The following is an 18,723-nucleotide window of genomic DNA, read 5'->3' on the forward strand; positions in this document are numbered from 1 at the left end:
CTGAACGAGAAAATACTACCTGCTAAAGCCTGGAGACCGAGAAGCGCGAATCAGCTCTAACCAAACCTTCACTAACACGAGCAAAGCCGTAACTAGCAAAAGCGGAACAGAGGGCGTCGCCATTGACTTTGGCCTTTCCCTTTATAGTGACGTCAAACGTGGATTACGTGCACGCGTTCAGGTCCGCAGGGAAATATCGTCCGCTGGTGTGTACAAGCCAGCGGGCCAAATGAAAAAACAGCCTTGTACGCCGGAAACAGCCCGTCGGACATTTCGAACGGACATGTTTGCTCGTGAGTACTCGGCCTAAGGCCCCATACACACGACCAAACATGTCTGCTGAAACTGGCCCGCGGACCAGTTTCAGCAGACATGTTTGGTCGTGTGTAGTTACGAGCGTACAGAATTTCACCGTACATTTGCCCGCCGGGCCGTTTTTCAGCAGACATTTATTTCCAAACTTGTTTTAAAACCGTCCGCTCAAATCCTGTCCGAACGGACATGTTTGGTGGTGAGTACACAAAACCAACGTACAAAAACCCCGCGCATGCTCAGACTAAATGAGGCCACGGGAGTGCTCGTTCAGGTAAAACTCACGTTTGTTTGGGATATGGCACATTCGTCAATAGAAAGATTAATTCTAGCAATAGAACACTGAAGCAAACCACACAATAAACAACACTTGATGCCGTCGTTTTATTCATTTTTCTCTTGCTAGAAATAATCAGTTATTTAGCTCATGTTATTTCAACTGAGTTGTTCCATACTGAAAAGTGACATTTGTTAGCTGTGATGTAGTAAGATTTTAGCAATCTTTTATTGGCCCGACGTATCATATTTTTAGTGGTCCTCCACATGTATAATTTTTTTATTTTAATGTTTAATGTTTATCTTTCCTACTTTATTTATGTGTTTATAGTTATGTCACCATTTAGATTTTTTTAATAGCAAATTGTTAGGATTTTGCTTTTGTTTGTATATTTAACTGGATTATTTTGAAGGTTTTTTAAATTGTCTACCATGTTGGCACACCAAATGCCCCCCCCCCCCCCCCACATGAGTTAGTGAATATTTTAGATGAAACATTTTATTTGTTTGTAATGTTTGATGCCTAAACTAATCCCCACAGTATTACAAACAATAGGCACGTTTTTAAATTCAACAAAAAGGCTTTTATTTTAGCAAATGATAAAAAGGAACAAAAACAGAATGGCAGCACTTGAACAGCTAGCAAAATACATGCAAACTTGCATTGTCAAACATGGTGAAGGCTAAACTAGCCAACCTCAGGAGGCACACAAACTAAAATCTGAAGCAGCAGCACATAACACCAAAGGAACCCAAGCTGTGGTAGTCCAAACAAGATGCCATTTGTGGGGGATCAAATGGAAGGCAGGGCATCAACGTCTCCTCTTCCTTGCCACCTTCCTTCCAGGCTGCCTTACAGCGGGTCTTCCCTGGGCCCTTGCAGGTGGGGATGATGTGGCAGCAGGAGTATGGTGTTGAGCAAGCCGGGCCGGGTCACATAGCCCAGTGTCTGGGGTCAGCAGCTCCCTCTGCATCCACCAAAGGGCCTCGTTGATCACACCCTTTGCCAGTTGCCTCTGCTCCTCCGTGCCTTTATTTAGATCATGTGCCAGGGAGGCACTGTAGGCCTCAGTGGGGTTGAGGGGGGCCCTCATGATGGCACTCGCCTCCCTAATCATTTGGAGGCTGGCTTCCTCCACTGCCCGCAATTTCTTCGTTCGGCCTGGTGGCCTAATATGGAGGGGAGGAGCCTGGCTGGTGGTGGTTGTCCTGGGGAGCTGCTGAACGCCACTGGGCCCGGCCTCCTCCTGGCTGCCACTGACCCCTTCGGCCTGGCTGTCAGTGAGGAGAGGATCTGCCACCTCCTGGCTGGTCTCTTCTTCCTGTGTAAAAAAAAGGGACATGTTGTAATATATTTATAAATATAATCACTCACATTTTCATGCTTGAATTTTATTTTTTGCCGCTAATTTAAACTTGAAAACAGACTCACCCTCTGACCCCTGCAGTTGTCATCCCTGACACCTATTTGTTTGCCCACGACTTTTGATTTTTGCTTCCCAGCTTGTATTTTATTAACCAATATCAAGTCAAGAATCAAACAATAATTAATATTATTCCATAAATAGTTATGAAACTACTATACCTCATCATCGTAGAGGCGCAGATCTGCCTCTCTGTCAGCCAGGCCCTCTTCATCCGACTCTGCAGGGCTGTGGTGATCTGGGGAAGTCCCGCTGGAAGGTAGCATGGAGGGAAGGTTGGGATTCAGACTTGACATAGATGGCCTGCCTTAGATCCATTTCCCAATTTTTTGGTAGTAATTTTAGTCTAGATTACAAAAAGAAAAAGAAACCAAAAACTCGATTTAAAAAAGGCTCAGCATTTACATTGATAGAATGTGTTGTTTAAAAAAGTTGGACCTATATAGAAATACAAACACAATACACAGCATTTACTAAAGGCATATCCACTTTGCATTACAAGTGCACTGAAAGTGCACTTGGAAGCACAGTCACTGTAGATCTGAGGGGGACATGGAAGAAAACCAAAAAACAGCATTTTTGCTTGTACATGATTGGATGATAAAATCAGCAGAGATTCCCCTCATTTCAAATCTACCCCTCAGATCTACAGCGACTGCACTTCCAAGTGCACTTGTAGTGGAAAGTGGATTTGCCTTTAGTAAATAAACCCCAGTGTCTCTTGTTTACAAAATACTGGCCAGCTCTGCCCCATTGGTTGGTTGTAGCTAACATTTTTTAAATACATGCCGCCCCTTTGGTTCCATTGCAGGAAATAATAGAAAGATACAACCATACCCAATTATTACAAATGACAGCATTCATCAAGGCACTATTGCATGTGTAGATATCCTGCCCCTCAGCATTGATTACATGAAAGACACTTCCTAATGACCTCTGTCCAACCAACACAGAACAATACTTGGCCTGATCTGAATACACCCTACATAAATTGTAATGAGGTACAGCATTTTTGACATCTATATTTTGTGATGTCTACAAAAGCATTTGGGTACGAAAATCACATTCTGGTATCCAAGAGACATAATAGCTTAATAAAACTGTGCAACCAACAGACCAAACCCCCATCCCATGGCTGTACATTTGATAGCCCGCTGCTGATCCCATGTTTAAATTTCTTACCTGCCTCTCTCAAAATCCTCGTTTGTTACGCACGATGAATTAACACGTAACCAACGTAATCACGTCATGCGCCTTTTATCCACTCCGCGTATGTATGAAACGCCGCCCTCGTCACCTTTGCCATGCCCCTAATCAATTGAAAATGTAAATATGGCGTTAACTGTGTAGGTTCTGGAATCGCGTGAATATTCTCCGCGTAACCTACGTCAATACGTTGTTGGCATTCGCGACACTCCGCATATGCAAGAATCCCCGCCCTCATCTCCGCCCCTGACGGGACATTTCCTTGTTTCCACGCCCCTAATCTCTGTGGGAAGGAAAGATGGCGATGTCACACGAGCGGGCACGGAGCTCTCATGGCGCAAGTGAAGGGACAGAGGCAGGACCGTCCCGATCCAGGCCTAAAAGATATAAAGCCACTAATATGGCGTTTGAAGAAATGGTGGAGTTGGTTTACATCATGAGGAGGAAGGATTATGATGGTGAATGTGGGCCCTACAAAACACCGAACCGTAGAAAGTCACACATAATGGACAAGGTGGCAAGGAGAATGAGGAGAATGTTTGGTGTCACCAGGTCCAAGGAGCAACTCCGGAAGCGTTGGTCCGATTTAAAATTGAGGGAGCCACATCACATGAAGAAGATCCTCAAAATTCTGCGTAAAAGTAAGTCCATATTATTTAAGGGGGGGGGGGGGAATGTCTGCAAGAATGTGTTGACATGTAGTTTTTGACATCTGCCTCCTTGGCCTGCTTGTACTTTTGAACACGTGTAGATACTGTATTGTGTTTATGTCAAAGAACAACCTTGACCAAATTTCGTGAAATAGTAAACACGCGTAATATGACATTGTTTCGCAAAAATGCGACATGCGACATGGCTGACTGGCCACAAACTTTGTTTGCAAACATTTTTGAATAGCAAAATCACAGAAATTTACTTGAGTACCTGTGACAGGCAAACAAGATTCATTCTCCAAAATGCAAATAAAGATGATGTTTTAACATCTGGAAATGCAAAGCACCTGTGTCTCAACAATCAAAGGATATTTATTTGGAGGGTCGACGAGAATTAATGTTTTGGGGGGACATCCATGTGTGTCACTTCTTTGCAAAAAAGGGGCAGGATCAGAGCTTGGCCTAGAACTACGCCAAAAATGGAGGATTGCTGAAAGAATAAACAAACAAAAATCATCATAAATGTATCGTCTATGCAATGTGTGCGATTTATGATATACAATATCTGTGTGCTGATGAGTATACCTTTTGTTTTTTCATATTTCTTATAGGGGAAAGAAGACGCCAGCAATTGGAGGAGGCAGAGAGGGCCAGACACCCACAAAATCATACACCTCCACATGTGGAGGAGGAGGAGGCTGTGGAAGGAAGAGAGGAGGATGTGGAAGGAAGAGAGGAGGATGTGGAAGGAAGAGAGGAGGATGTGGAAGGAAGAGAGGAGGAAGACTTAACTCTGGATTTAGAATTCGGTGAAGATGAGGCGGAACTGGACGAAGCAGAATTGCGTGATTTTGAAGGGGTAGTGATGGATAAAGAAGGAGTTCTGGAAGAAGATGGAGGAGTCGTGGATGATGAGGGGGAGGTGGTGGAAGAAGGAGGAGTCGTGGAGGATGAGGCTGAGGTGGTGGAAGAAGGAGGAGTCATAGAAGATTGTGAAATTGTTGATGTGGAAATTATCAGGCCATCAGGTCAGTGTCACCCCAACATTAATAGGGCCAAACATATGCAGATAGGCCGGAAACTCTTTACATATTTTGAATGCCAATTTGTTTGTTTTTAGGGGATGAAGATGGTGTAGCACATTTTTCACGTGCAAGTGCTTCTTTAATTGTACAGCAAGTAATGGAGTGCAGCACGGAAATGGACAATATGCGGGAAAGGATGGTCGTCATGGAGCAGAATGTTCGAAATGTCATTTCAGAGTGCAGCACGGAAATGGACAACATGCGCCAAAGGATGCTAGTCATCGAACAGAATTTCAAAAATATCATTGACATGATGGGCCGTGTCAAAGACTGAAACACAAAAGCCCATCCCCCGCCCACAAAACCATTTTTTATTTTTGTACTTTATAATACGCCAAAATTTCTAAATGCACACACAGTGTGCCAATATGTGCTATCTGCCATCACAGACTATCTATTGTCTGTGCTTTGTGGGTACAAACCCCTCCTCGATCCTCAAGTAGTTGAGAGGAAGAAGGGTTTGCTCCCACAAAACACAGACATTGATCACCCATGATGTCAGATAGCACATGTGGCCATTTGTCTGTTTAACCAATGACATTTGGCGATTTTTCACTGAATGTGTGCATTTAGAAATTTTGGCGTGTTCCAGTGTGAAAGCACACCATCCATGACTGACTGCTGTTCTTTTTTTAGATTTTGGTTTGGTGTTGATCTTTTTTTGGTTGTAAATGTTTACAGTTTCAGATCACAAAACGAACAAGAAATATCACCGAAAGAAATAAGTTCACTAATTATCTTAAAAAAATACAAAACTTTTTGGTTGTGTTAAAATTTACCAAAAAAAATATACACAAACAAATGCAAAGCACAAAAATGTTTGGTAGAAAAACAATACCCAAAACTTGTTTTATGTAAATAAATGTCTTCTAAATAAAATATAATTTTTTTTAAAAAAGGGAAAAAATATTTTAATAATTACCCCAAAAAAAAAGAAACATAAATTATTCTGGGTTACAGAAAACCAAACTAAATAATACCTTTAAGTTTGATCAAAAGTAGTAAAAATATATGTTTTGAAGTGTGTATATATATATATATATATATATATATATATATATATATATATATATATATATATATATATATATATATATATATATATATATATATATATAGAGATAGATATATAGGAGACAAGCCAAAAAATACTGGCGTATATTTTCAGTGAAATTATTATTACATTGTGTTTTGATAAGGATTCTTGATAATCACTGTCAATAAAGACAAAAAAATAAAGAATTAAAAGAAAATATTTACAACAGAAAATTCCCAAAAAATGTATTCATCCAAAAAATACACATTTTTTGGGGAAAAATGACTAAAATAAAAAAATATAGTTGTGACATCAAAAGCTGAAAAATGAGTGGCTTCTTATTTCTAGACTGAATACCCAGTTTGTAGTTGAGTGAATAATGTGCAAATGTGGTTAGTTAATACATCTGAGTAAGTAAATTTGGCACTAGAAGTGCACTATTTTTGGAGAGAACCTGGAAGACAGAAAAATAGAGAAAAAGCAGTAATGACAAACAACTGTATAAAGTCCAATGGTCTAATTATTTATTAGTTCTGAGAATATTCCTTTCTTTTGGGGGCCGAATTAGAAAGAAATATGATCTGGCATAGCAATGGCCCCCCGACCCATGAAGTACTCAACATATTTGTCGCGTACCTCACGAGCAGATTGGGGGGCCAAGCCAGCGCGACCAGTGTCCAGGCCAGGAATGTTCTCTGAGGGTAGTCCTGCCTCAGAGCCCATGGGGGCTAGGTACGTCTGGGAGTGCCTGCGTAGAAAATTGTGCAAAATGCAGCAGGCAAATATAATGGTGTTCAATTTATATTCCGCCAAATGTATCGATGTCAGGAACAGGCGGAACCGGTTGGAGAGGATTCCAAAGTCATTCTCGACTACCCTCCGAGCCCTGGCCAACCAAAAATTAAACACACTGCTCTCTGAGGTGAGGGTCCTCTGGGGAAAAGGCCGCATTAGGTGAGGTCCAAGCCCGAAAGCCTCGTCCGCTAGGAACACAAACGGAAGTCCTTCCACATTATCTTCATCTGGTGGCAATGCCAGACCACCAGTTTGGAGACGATCATAGAAATCAGTCCGTGAGAACACTCCCCCATCTGACATCCGGCCGTTCTTCCCCACGTCCACATATAGAAACTCATACTGTGCCGACACCACCGCCATCAACACAATACTATGATAACCCTTGTAGTTATAATAGTAGGACCCCGAGTGGGGTGGGGGCACAATGCGGACGTGTTTCCCATCTATTGCTCCACCGCAGTTAGGAAAATCCCACCGCTCGGCAAATTGGGAAGCCACAGACTGCCATTCCTGTGGTGTGGAGGGTAGCTGTGGGGACAAACAAAAAAAGAGATTTATTACTTTGGCACATAAACATTGCAAACATAATCCTACAAGCATCCTTGTGCAACTTTACATTTTTAATATAGCATTTTCAAATTATGAAGGGATAATTTCGGGGCACAAATATATAGGCCCACTTAATTAATAAGAGACTCCACAGCCCTCTGATGGGGACAAAAACACTTTGAAGGGGGGGTGGGGGGTGTTTAAACTGTTTTAAGAAAACAAAACAAAAAAAATTACAAGAGGCAAGGTGGGGGTTGGCCCGAAGATAGCATGCTGGACAGGTTAATATTGGGTAAGATCCAAATATGCAGGTAGGCCAAAATAACAAGAACATGTAAAAGCTGATATCAACATGCATAGTGAGAAAAGGGAACGTAAAAGTTAAACACACAGCATATCTGGGAACTTAAAAAAAATGTTAGTTGCCAAGATTATTAAAGACACATTGTGAGGTTCAAATGAGGGAACTTACCTTAATATACTCCTCGTGCAGAACTTTGATGATGGCAGCACACGTGTCCGGTATGATGACCCCAAGCGCCTGCGGAGAGATGCCTGTCGAGAACTTGAGGTCCTGCAGGCTCCTCCCAGTCGCCAGGTACCGCAACGTGGCAATAAGCCTCTGCTCGGCCGTGATGGCTTGGCGCATCACAGTGTCCTGCCTCGTGATATAGGGGGACAGAAGTTCCAGCAGACTGTTGAATACGGGGTCCGTCATGCGGAGAAAATTCCTATAGTCATTAGGATTATTCTCCTGGATTTCCCTAAGCAGAGGCATATGTGAGAACTGGTCACGCTGGCGCAACCAATTCTTGGTCCAGAAACGCCTCCGCCCCCTGTTTCTGGCCAAAGTACTGGAATAATGAACATATCCAGCAGCCATCCCATAAACAGCACCAACTCGCGAAAATTGACGCTGCTGCTCCATCATGGCTTCAAACCGGCCGGCTGGTCAGTCAAGAACACACTCCAACAGAAAGCACAATCAAATCCAGCGGTACCTGCAAAGAACGCACGACACACAGATACGAACGCACAGTACGAATCTGCAAAGCAGAACGAACTGCACGCCTGTACCCGAATGCCAACTACGTACCCACAAGCACACGCACTGAACGAGAAAATACTACCTGCTAAAGCCTGGAGACCGAGAAGCGCGAATCAGCTCTAACCAAACCTTCACTAACACGAGCAAAGCCGTAACTAGCAAAAGCGGAACAGAGGGCGTCGCCATTGACTTTGGCCTTTCCCTTTATAGTGACGTCAAACGTGGATTACGTGCACGCGTTCAGGTCCGCCGGGAAATATGGTCCGCTGGTGTGTACAAGCCAGTGGGCCAAATGAAAAAACAGCCTTGTACGCCGGAAACAGCCCGTCGGACATTTCCAGCGAACATGTTTGGTCGTGAGTACCCGGCCTAAGTGTTACTATTTTAGGGGGACAAAAAAAAGAAAAAAGAAAAAAAAGAAATAAGAAAAAAAAAAAAAATATTGCAGTATTCTAATGAGGAAAGGCGCAGGGTCAACATCCCTTTGAAAATAATAAACCCTTTGGGATTAACTTACAACAAATTAATTAGAACCTCATCCCATTTTCCACGCACTTACTGTTCTGGCGGCAATGCATTCCTCAGAGAGGAAGTGAGAGAAACATGGCCTTCTCTCATTATATCATTAAAGTGATTGCAAAGTCTCCTTTTTATACTTACCTGCTCTCTTGTAGGGGATTTGTACAAAGCAGCCCAGATCCTCCTCTTCTCAGATCCATCTTCTGTTCTCCTGGCCCAGTGGATCTCAACCTGGGGGTCAGGACCCCTCCGGGGGTCAAATGACTATTTGCCAGGGATCACCGAATTCTGGGCTGTTCCTGTAACCCTCAGCCGCCCATTCAGTTCCCGGCATGGCTGGGGGGGCAGAGACTAGAGGTCAGCTGACTGGTGAGGAATGTGAAGGGACGGGGGGGCTGGAGGAGACCCTATCTCCATGTTTCGGCATAGGTGTCACTGCAATGAGACACCACAGAGCTGGAGACACAGTGAAGCCGGAGACACAGTGAGTACCTGTGATTAGAGTTGCTATTAAAAGTCCCCACTACAGTTCTCATATCAGCATGACCTTGATTAAGAACACCCAAGTTGGCTGATCAGAACTCACCCCCCTCCCAGCACTACCACTCATCCCATTTCCCCCCACCAAGGAGTAAGAGAAAGAAGAGAATACATTGAAGGGATAGGGAAGAGTGGGGGACGAACAACAAAAAAGGAAAGAATAAGGGAACAAGACAGAAGGCTAGAGACATGGATGGGGGAGGGGCATGAAATTAGGATAGAGTGAGATAAAAGAGAAATAAAGAACAAAGCGTGGTATATCCTAAAATGTACCATAAGGGGTTTTAATACTGTACGAGTGGAAAGGACTCCGGGAGCGCTAAATGTCCGTGGGTTAGAGCTGCAAATTACTTGCCTTGGGTGCCGACAACCCACACTACGGAAATTTTACTGTTAGGGGTCCCCACAACTTGAGAAATTTTATTAAGGGGTCACACCACTAGAAACATTGAGAACCACTGTCCTGGCCCCTTCCTCCTGTTGAGTGCCCCCACAGAAAGCAGCTTGCTATGGGGGGGGTACCCAAGCCAAGCTTCAGCTTCGTGTGTCCATTCAGACAGAGCTGTGGTTTGAACCTGTCCCCTCTCTCTCCTAATTGGCAATCAGGAGGGAGAGTTTCCGATGGCTGAGACACCCGTGGACATCATTGGCCAGAGATTGGGTTCTGATAAGTATTAGGGGGTCTAGTGGGGCTGCTGCACACAGAAGGTTTTTTATCTTAATGCAGAGAATGCATTAATATAAACAGCCTTCTGACTTTACAACCCCTTTAATCAGCTTATGCAATTGCATTATTCTAATGAAGAAAGTTGCAGGGTTGACATCCCTTTGGAAATAAAAAAACCCTGTAGGAGTATCTTACCAAAAATAAAAATAAAATCTGCAGAGGATGGATAAAATCTGACTTGTATCATACTGCAGACTGCTGGGAAAATTAGTGAGTCATTCACACAAGCAGGACATTTATTTCTAGAGATGTTTTGTACACCAGCTGTGTACAGAAGGCCCCCAGGTTGCCATAATACATGGATGCTCAACCTGTGGTCCTCCAGCTGTTGCAGAACTACATGTCCCATGAGACATTGCAAGCCACTGACAGTTGCATGTATGACTCCCAAAGGCAGAGGCATGATGGGACTTGTAGTTCCGCAACAGCTGGAGGGCCACAGGTTGGGCACCCATGCGGGCATAATACATTGAATTTTTTTGAAAATGACAGCCGTGCAGATTAAAAAAGGAAAGGTAATTTTTTAATAACATTACAATACACTATGGCTTGTTTAGCAATTGTAAATACTATATATATATATATATATATATATATATATATATATATATAGATATATATATATATATATATATATATATATATATATATATATGTATGTATATATATATATATATATATATATATATATATATATATATATATATATATATATATATATATATATATATATATATATATATATTTATTGGTTTGAAATTGTGAACTAGTGACAGAAGTCATAAAGTGCAAAGGCATCATTTGAATTGACTTTATACTTTGTAGAGATGTGAATATGATTGTAGATTGTATGGAATCTGGCTGGGCATATTCCTGTCATCTGTACATTTTCTTTACTATTCTATGGACTTAGGGCCAGATTCACAGACAAATACGTTACTCTGCGGCGGCGTAACGTATCCCATTTACATTACACCGCCGCAGGTTTACAGCGTAAGTGCCTGATTCACAAAGCACTTACCTGTAAACTTGCGGCGGTGTAACGTAAATCCGCTTGGCGCAAGCCCGCTTAATTCAAATGGGACGGACACCATTTAAATTAGGCGCGTTCCCGCGCCGAACATACTGCGCATGCTCCGTCCGTCAAATTACCCGACGTGCATTGCGCTAAATGACGTCGCAAGGACGTCATTGGTTTCGACGTTAACGTAAATGGCGTCCAGCACCATTCACAGACGACTTACGCAAACGATGTGAATTTTAAAATTTTGACGCGGGAACGACGGCCATACTTAACATTGGCTAGGCCACCTAGAGGGCAGCCTTAGTTTTACGTGGCATGTCTCGACGGAAACAACGTAAATTTAGAGCAACGGGTAAAGCGTACGTTCGTGAATCACCGTAACTAGTCATTTGCATATTCTACGCCGACCGCAATGGAATCGCCACCTAGCGGCCGGCCTAGAATTGCATCCTAAGATCCGACGGTGGAAGTCAATTACACCTGTCGGATCTTAGGGCTATCTATGCGTAACTGATTCTATGAATCAGCTGCATAGATACGACAATCGTATCTCAGAGATACAACGGTGTATCAGGAGATACGCCGGCGTATCCCTTTTGTGAATCTGGCCCTTAGTTGTTATGTTAACTGACATTCTGCCTCATCCCTATAGTCCTATCTCAGTGTGCAAGAAAAGATGTCCGTTTGCCAGTCTTCTACTTCACAATAAAAGTTTATTGATCACGTTATTATGCTCCACCTGCCTGGTGTGTGTGGTTTGGTAAAGGAACAACAAACCTAAATGGAGTCAAATTTAAAACATCTCATTGTTTCTTCTACAGAAGGTAACTTTCTAAACCGTAGTATAAAAAACTAAATAAATTCCAACATTCGTTTGAAAATGTTTGTATCCTGCTGTTACCGCATTCAATTACCAGGTTGGATTGTATATTTTCTTTGCTTCTGGCAAGTAACGTAATTGTGCATTCCATTAAGTAGGTAAAAACTGATTTAGAATATTGTATGTTTAAATTCACACATTACTTTAGGGCAGCTCTGCTGGAAAAAAAACTGATCTGTTCGAGTTTGCAGTAATTGTTTCAGCCAAATTACAAGTGCATTATTCTCTTATGAGAAGACATATGTTTTTCATTAGTGCACTAAATACAGGAATTACTCTTCAAAGTGGTAAGTACAAAGAGGCCTAAAATAAAATAGAAAGATTGTGTCAGCCCAGCTGTAATTAGCAGTTTTTACATTTAAATCTTCGTAGTTTTTCTCTGAATCTGAGACATCACAAGTGATCTATTGGCACAGGGGCCACTTTGTTAACACAGAACAATGCAAATTGTGTCTTTTTTAATTTTTATTTCTTTTAGTTGATTTTACACTCCAACAGGAATTCATTATCCTAATAAAGTGAATGTCAAGCCAAAACAATTCTTCTTTACTTTTGGATACAATGAAAATTAAATTAAAACCTCATCAGGTTTCCTGCTACCTGGGACTCTTTTAGAGAGTTTTCCACTCACGTACGGTTCAATGCTTTCATCAGAGAGGAAGTGAGAGAAACAGGGGTCCTAGCCTTCTCTTATTCTACAAAAGGAAAGCATTGTTTTTCCGTCTAACATTTTCTGTCACATTGTGACTGGTTAAAACAATGGCACTGGGGCAATTAAGCTGGCCAAAGCTGGATAATTTGTTTTTGATCAGCCAGCAGGCTGCTAAAAAAAGAAGAGAACATATTCTCCATTACGCACAATCAAGATGGATAGTGGAATCCTCCCTACTGTGTTTATGTATTCTGTCAGCAGGACTCCTCAGCTGTCAAAATACATTGATCAGCAATGCAACCAGTACATTTCTGCATACACTGATTGACCACAAATTTTCCAACATTCCTACTTGAGAGGAGTCGATCACTATATTGACTTCTCTTGAACGGGGACAGCCATAGCTAAATCAAAATTCAGCTGGTCCCTGTTGAACCAGCCAAATTTTGATCGATCTGTAGCCAGCTTTAGAAAGGAAAATCTGTGAACTGTGAGCTGTGAATATCATTAAAATCTGACTGGGGTTCTTCCCCATTCCAAAATTAAGAATGTACGTTCTGTACATACAATTCACCCTGAAAAGTTCTCAAAATTGCTAGTACCTGATAGATGTTGTTGGCTTCCATGTTTTGCTTGCATAGCCTCTCACCCTACCTTTTTCCTCAGGCAGTTAGTAGACGTTGGGGTTTATTTATGAAAGACAAATCCACTTTGCACTACAAGTGCAAAGTGCACTTGAAATTGCACTGAAAGTGCACTTGGAAGTGCAGTCGCTGTAAATCAGAAGATCAGAAATGAGGGAAAGATCTGCTGATTTTACCATTCAATCATGTGCAAGCTAAAATGCTGTTTTTTATTTTCCTTGCATGTCCCCCTCACTGTCCCACTTTGCACTTGTAGTTTGCACTTGTAGTGCAAAGTGGATTTGTCTTTTGTAAATAACCCCTATTGTGTCAGACAGTATTGTAGGGGTAGAGCAGCCACCATTTTTTTTAAAGTGCCACCACATGTCAGAGTTTCATTAAAATGACGATTGGGAGTGCATTGGGACCTGTTGGCTCTCAAGGCCTAAATCCAAGAGTTATTAATAAAAATGCCATAAAACTATCCCCTATTTTGTAAACATTATAAATTTTGCGCAAACCAATCGATAAACGCTTATTGCGATTTTCTTCACCAAAAATAGGTAGAAGAATACGTATCGGGCTAAACTGAGGAAAAAATATGTTTTTTTTATATCTTTTTTGGGGATATTTATTATAGCAAAAAGTAAAAAATATTGATTTTTTTTCAAAATTGTTGTAATATTTTTGTTTATAGCGCAAAAAATAAAAACCACAGAGGTGATCAAATACCACCAAATGAAAGCTCTATTTGTGGGGAAAAAAGGATGCCAATTTTGTTTGGGAGCCACGTCGCACGACCGCGCAATTGTCAGCTAAAGCGACGCAGTGCCGAATCGCAAAAAGGGGCAAGGTCCTTAACCTGCATAATGGTCCGGGTCTTAAGTGGTTAAAGATGGACAATTTTTTTCCTGCAAATGGCCAGTTCATACAGCATGTGCACAGTCAAACCTACGTGACCACTTAAGACCTAAAGGAGTATGGCTTTCTCAAAGGAATGCGTGAGTCCACAATATATATGACAGTATGAACTAGCCATTTTAAAGGAAAGTTTGCGTGGCTCTGGGCAAAGCTGAACTGGGGCTGAAAATCTGTATTTTAACTGCACTCAGCACTCAGGGGGTGGGAGGAACTTATTATAGGACAACTGTACAAAGGTATGCTTGTGCTTTAAAACTGTTTACGAGAGAAACACCAAAGCACACTAAACCACCACTACAGGAAAAACTGTAATGCCTTTGTATACACAAGCGATTTTCACGACGAGAAAACTGCCATTTTTAATATATATATTTATATCGTAAAAACCGGTCGTGTGTATGCTCCCTAGCAGATTTCTTTACGAAAAAACTGCCCGCAAAAGAAATGGTAGTGTGTACGAGGCATATCTTTAAAATGTAAAGGTATTTAATTAAATGCATATTCCAGAATCTCACCTATTTGGGATGTTTATGCATGCAGAAGTTTTTCCTTTTTTTTAAACGGTATTTTAGTGGTAGCTGTCTTTGGTTGTGTTCTATGTGGAAATGTGAATCAGTCATGACAAACATTTATTAAAAAAAGATATAGGTAAGGGGAAAAATAAAGTGAATATTTGATTTTTACTAGCCTGTGTGCAGCTATTTGCTGTGATTCTAACACACCTTGGAAAGAAACAATATTTTAAAAAGTAAACTCCCTTTGTAGAGATTTATTCCCACTTCCTGTTTCATCTCTGGGACATAATTTAATGTAAATCTCCATGAAGGGGAACAAACATGAAAAAAAAAAACAGCTGACAGGGGTTTAAGCCGCTCCCTACTCTATCTTGAACTAAAAATAATCTTTGAGTTATATACAAACCCAAATACACACTAAAAACACAATACAACCAAATCCTAAATGTAATTCTTAATCATTCTAACCCCTTTTCCATTTTATCCTCACCAACACTTAACTCTCAAGACAAGACTTTAACACTAGAATCTTCTAATCATAACATCCAATTTAACCCCTTAAGCAAACCCTAAACATGTAGTTTCTTTCGGTTCTTTCACATGATGCCACTCAGTAGGGGATCCATAAGCATGTCCCCTGAAAAATCGGAGCTAAACAGGACAGATGCCAGTTCAATTTGTGTCTTCATTTACTCAGCAGACAGGGGAGGACTCATGACGCCTGGATGGAAACGGAATTGTTTACATCAGGCTATCTCTGATCCTTCCAATTGAGGTGTACCTAATCAGAAAACCCATGTGAAAAGACCCTAAATCTTTCTCCTAAATGCCTAAAACAAGTCCTTAAAACTTTTGGCTAAACTCAATGGAAAAGTGTCCTTTGTCTACCAGACTAAAAAACAAACTTCAAAATTCTTGTTAAAGAGCACCCACCCCCTTCTTAAACCCACTTATACTCACCTTCCCAGTGCTTCCCCCTGCTCCTTCATCTGTTGCAGTAGCCTCAAGGTAACTGTTCCATGTCAGATGGCATGGTATCTCATCACACAACCAGAATTTTTTTTGGGAGACATTGAAATCAGAAATAAAGTTAAATATAACTAAAAAAAGTGGAGAAGTTTGAAATATGAAAAATAAAACATTGTCTTTAACCACTTGGTATCCATAATCTATAGCAGTGGTAGGCAACCTCGGCACTACAGCTGTGGTGAAACTACAAATCACATCAAACATTACCAGACTCTGAAGCCTCGTACACACGACCGAGTTTCTCGGCAAAAACCAGCAAGAAACTTGCAGTATTTTTTTTTTTTGCTGAGGAAACCGGTCGTGTGTACACTTTTAGACGAGGAAACTGTCGAGGATCTCGTCGAGCCAAAAAGAGAGCATGTCTTCTTTTTCCTCGACGGGAATGGAGAAATTTGGCTCGCCGAGATCCTCAACAGCCTAACAAGGAACTCGACGAGCAAAACAATGTGTTTCGCCCGTCGAGTTCCTCGGTCGTGTGTACGAGGCTTAACAGCCACGGGTAAGGCTCGTAGAGACAAAGTCATGATGGGATTTGTAGTTTCACCATGACTAGAGTGCAGAGCTACACACGATCTATCTCTTTCTAAGCCATTTGAACTTTAATATATTTTGCATCTGAGAAGTAGAAACATGCAGCTGTGAGTGCTTCAAAATGTGTCACCACATTTTCTCAACCATGTGATCAACATGGAAGCTTATGATAGTGATCACATTTAAAATGTATTAACAAATCTCTTTCATTATATAAAATTGTAAAATAATTGAAATCTAATTAATTAAAGGTTTGATTACAAACTGTGGAAAATTGCCAAAAATACATGTTTTTTACTTTTCCTATTTGTCTATTTGTCAGCTAATAAAAAAAAAAATCCTAGCAGCTTATTTTTTTAAATAGTAAGCCAAACATATGTCTTATGTATCCATAAACATGTACAAATGATGTAGGTAAGCAAATAATTAGAGAGCTGAAGTCAAGTTAACTGATACATGCTGCTAAATGATGATGCTAAATGTTAAATGATGATGCTGCTGGTCTGGGCATCTAAACTTCAATGATGTTTGGTCATGAAGTGATTTGGGCACTAATTTTAGAATTAAACTTCAGCCAATTCAAGTTTTATGCATTGTTAACTTTAAAAACATATTTTCCCCCTTCACTCTTCCATGTTTTACTTCCTCTGTAAAATTAAGGTATTATTTATAGCCTTATCCAACAGACTCCCTTCCAGATATACTTTGTTCAAGACGCACTATGGTGTATCTGATGTTAAAACAACATCTGCATTTTGTAATAATATATTTTGTAGCAGAAATCTATTTTGCCTATATCCTGAAGCAAGAACAAGCAAATTAACTTTCTTTATTCTATTATGCAATGGCATTAATGCAATATACCTGTGACATTGATAAATCATCACATTTTTGTAGGACTTAAAATTGAACCAGATAGATATTTTTGGTTTTTAAAGTAAGAATATAAATATGTACATTTATTATTATTGCTGTAATTGTTTACATTTCTAACGTGAACCAAAAGAGTGTGTATCACATTCAATAATAAGCCAGCTGTATATTTCTTTAATAAATCTATTATGCTTGGCTGTCTACAGCTAGACTCATTATAATGTACAAACAATATTTATATTATCTGCATTTAAACTTAATTGTGCATAATGTTGTGCAAGACTTGCAAACTCTGTTGTCTTAACAAACATTAGAGGAATTTTCTAAGCTTGGCTGAGTGTTTTGTTTTATCAGCAGTATTTTTAAATTTGAAAACTAAGTAGAAAAAATAGCTTTGTACGGCTGGATTTAATCATTAAGCACCTAATAGCTGACATTAAATAACACTGAAAAATAAAAGTGAAAAGAAGATTCTTTTTTTGTAGCTTCTTGTTTTACAACTATTAGGTTTAAAATAACACACTCAGGATAATAAACTGTAGTTCTCTAAATAATGGTTTTAAAATGAATTGTCTTACACTTTTAGAGAATTTTCTGAAAGTAAGTTTATTGTGAATTTTACATTCTTATTTACTTATTCCATATTTTCATGGTCATAATTCTTACACAAGACCGCAGGTAGGGCTGTGTTTGCTATAATGCATTTATGGGCTAATACTTAACCACTTGCCACCCAAGGTACATAAATGGACGTCCTTGGGTTGCAGTGGTTATAGCAGTGATGTGAGTGACTAATTAGCCACTCAGTCATTTCTGCGGGTGGCGGAAGGGGATCCCACCCCCTCCCGCCACATCTCCCAGGCTCTCCGGTCCTATCGTTGAGGCGGGGAGCGATTCGGCCAGCAGCGATGGCTGCCCTGTACAGAGAGAGAAGAACTAAAGTCACTTTCGGTTCCTCCTCTTTGTTAACCTGGCCACCAGCGGCCAGGTAAGCAGTCGATCTGACTGATCTGTGTCTGAATGGCTGTGTGGGAAGCCAAGGGAGAGAGTTGGGGTCAAATAAACCCCAACTCTCTCCATAAAGAGGACCTGTCAAAGCCCATGTTGTTCACCCCTTGTGATAGAAATAAAGTGTAAAATAACTTTTTTGCATAAAATAAATACAAAAATAATTCAAAAAAGTGCCCCTATCCCACAGTGCTTACGCACAAATGCAAACGCATACGTTACACCCGCACGCATATGTAAACGGCAATCAAATGACACATGTGAGGTATTGTCACAAACGTCAGGGAGAGAGTAATAATTCTAGCACCAGATCTCCTGTACAACTCTAAACTGGTAACCTGTAAAGGCATTTAAAGCATCGCCTATGGAGAATTTTAAGCACCGTAGTTTGGCACCATTCCACGGGCAGACACAATTTTAAAACGTGACACGTTAGGTATCTATTTACTTAGCATAACATCATCTTCCACATTATACTTGAAAAAGGACTAACT

Source organism: Rana temporaria, chromosome 6 (genome assembly GCF_905171775.1).
Source record: "Rana temporaria chromosome 6, aRanTem1.1, whole genome shotgun sequence".
NCBI lineage: Eukaryota > Metazoa > Chordata > Amphibia > Anura > Ranidae > Rana > Rana temporaria.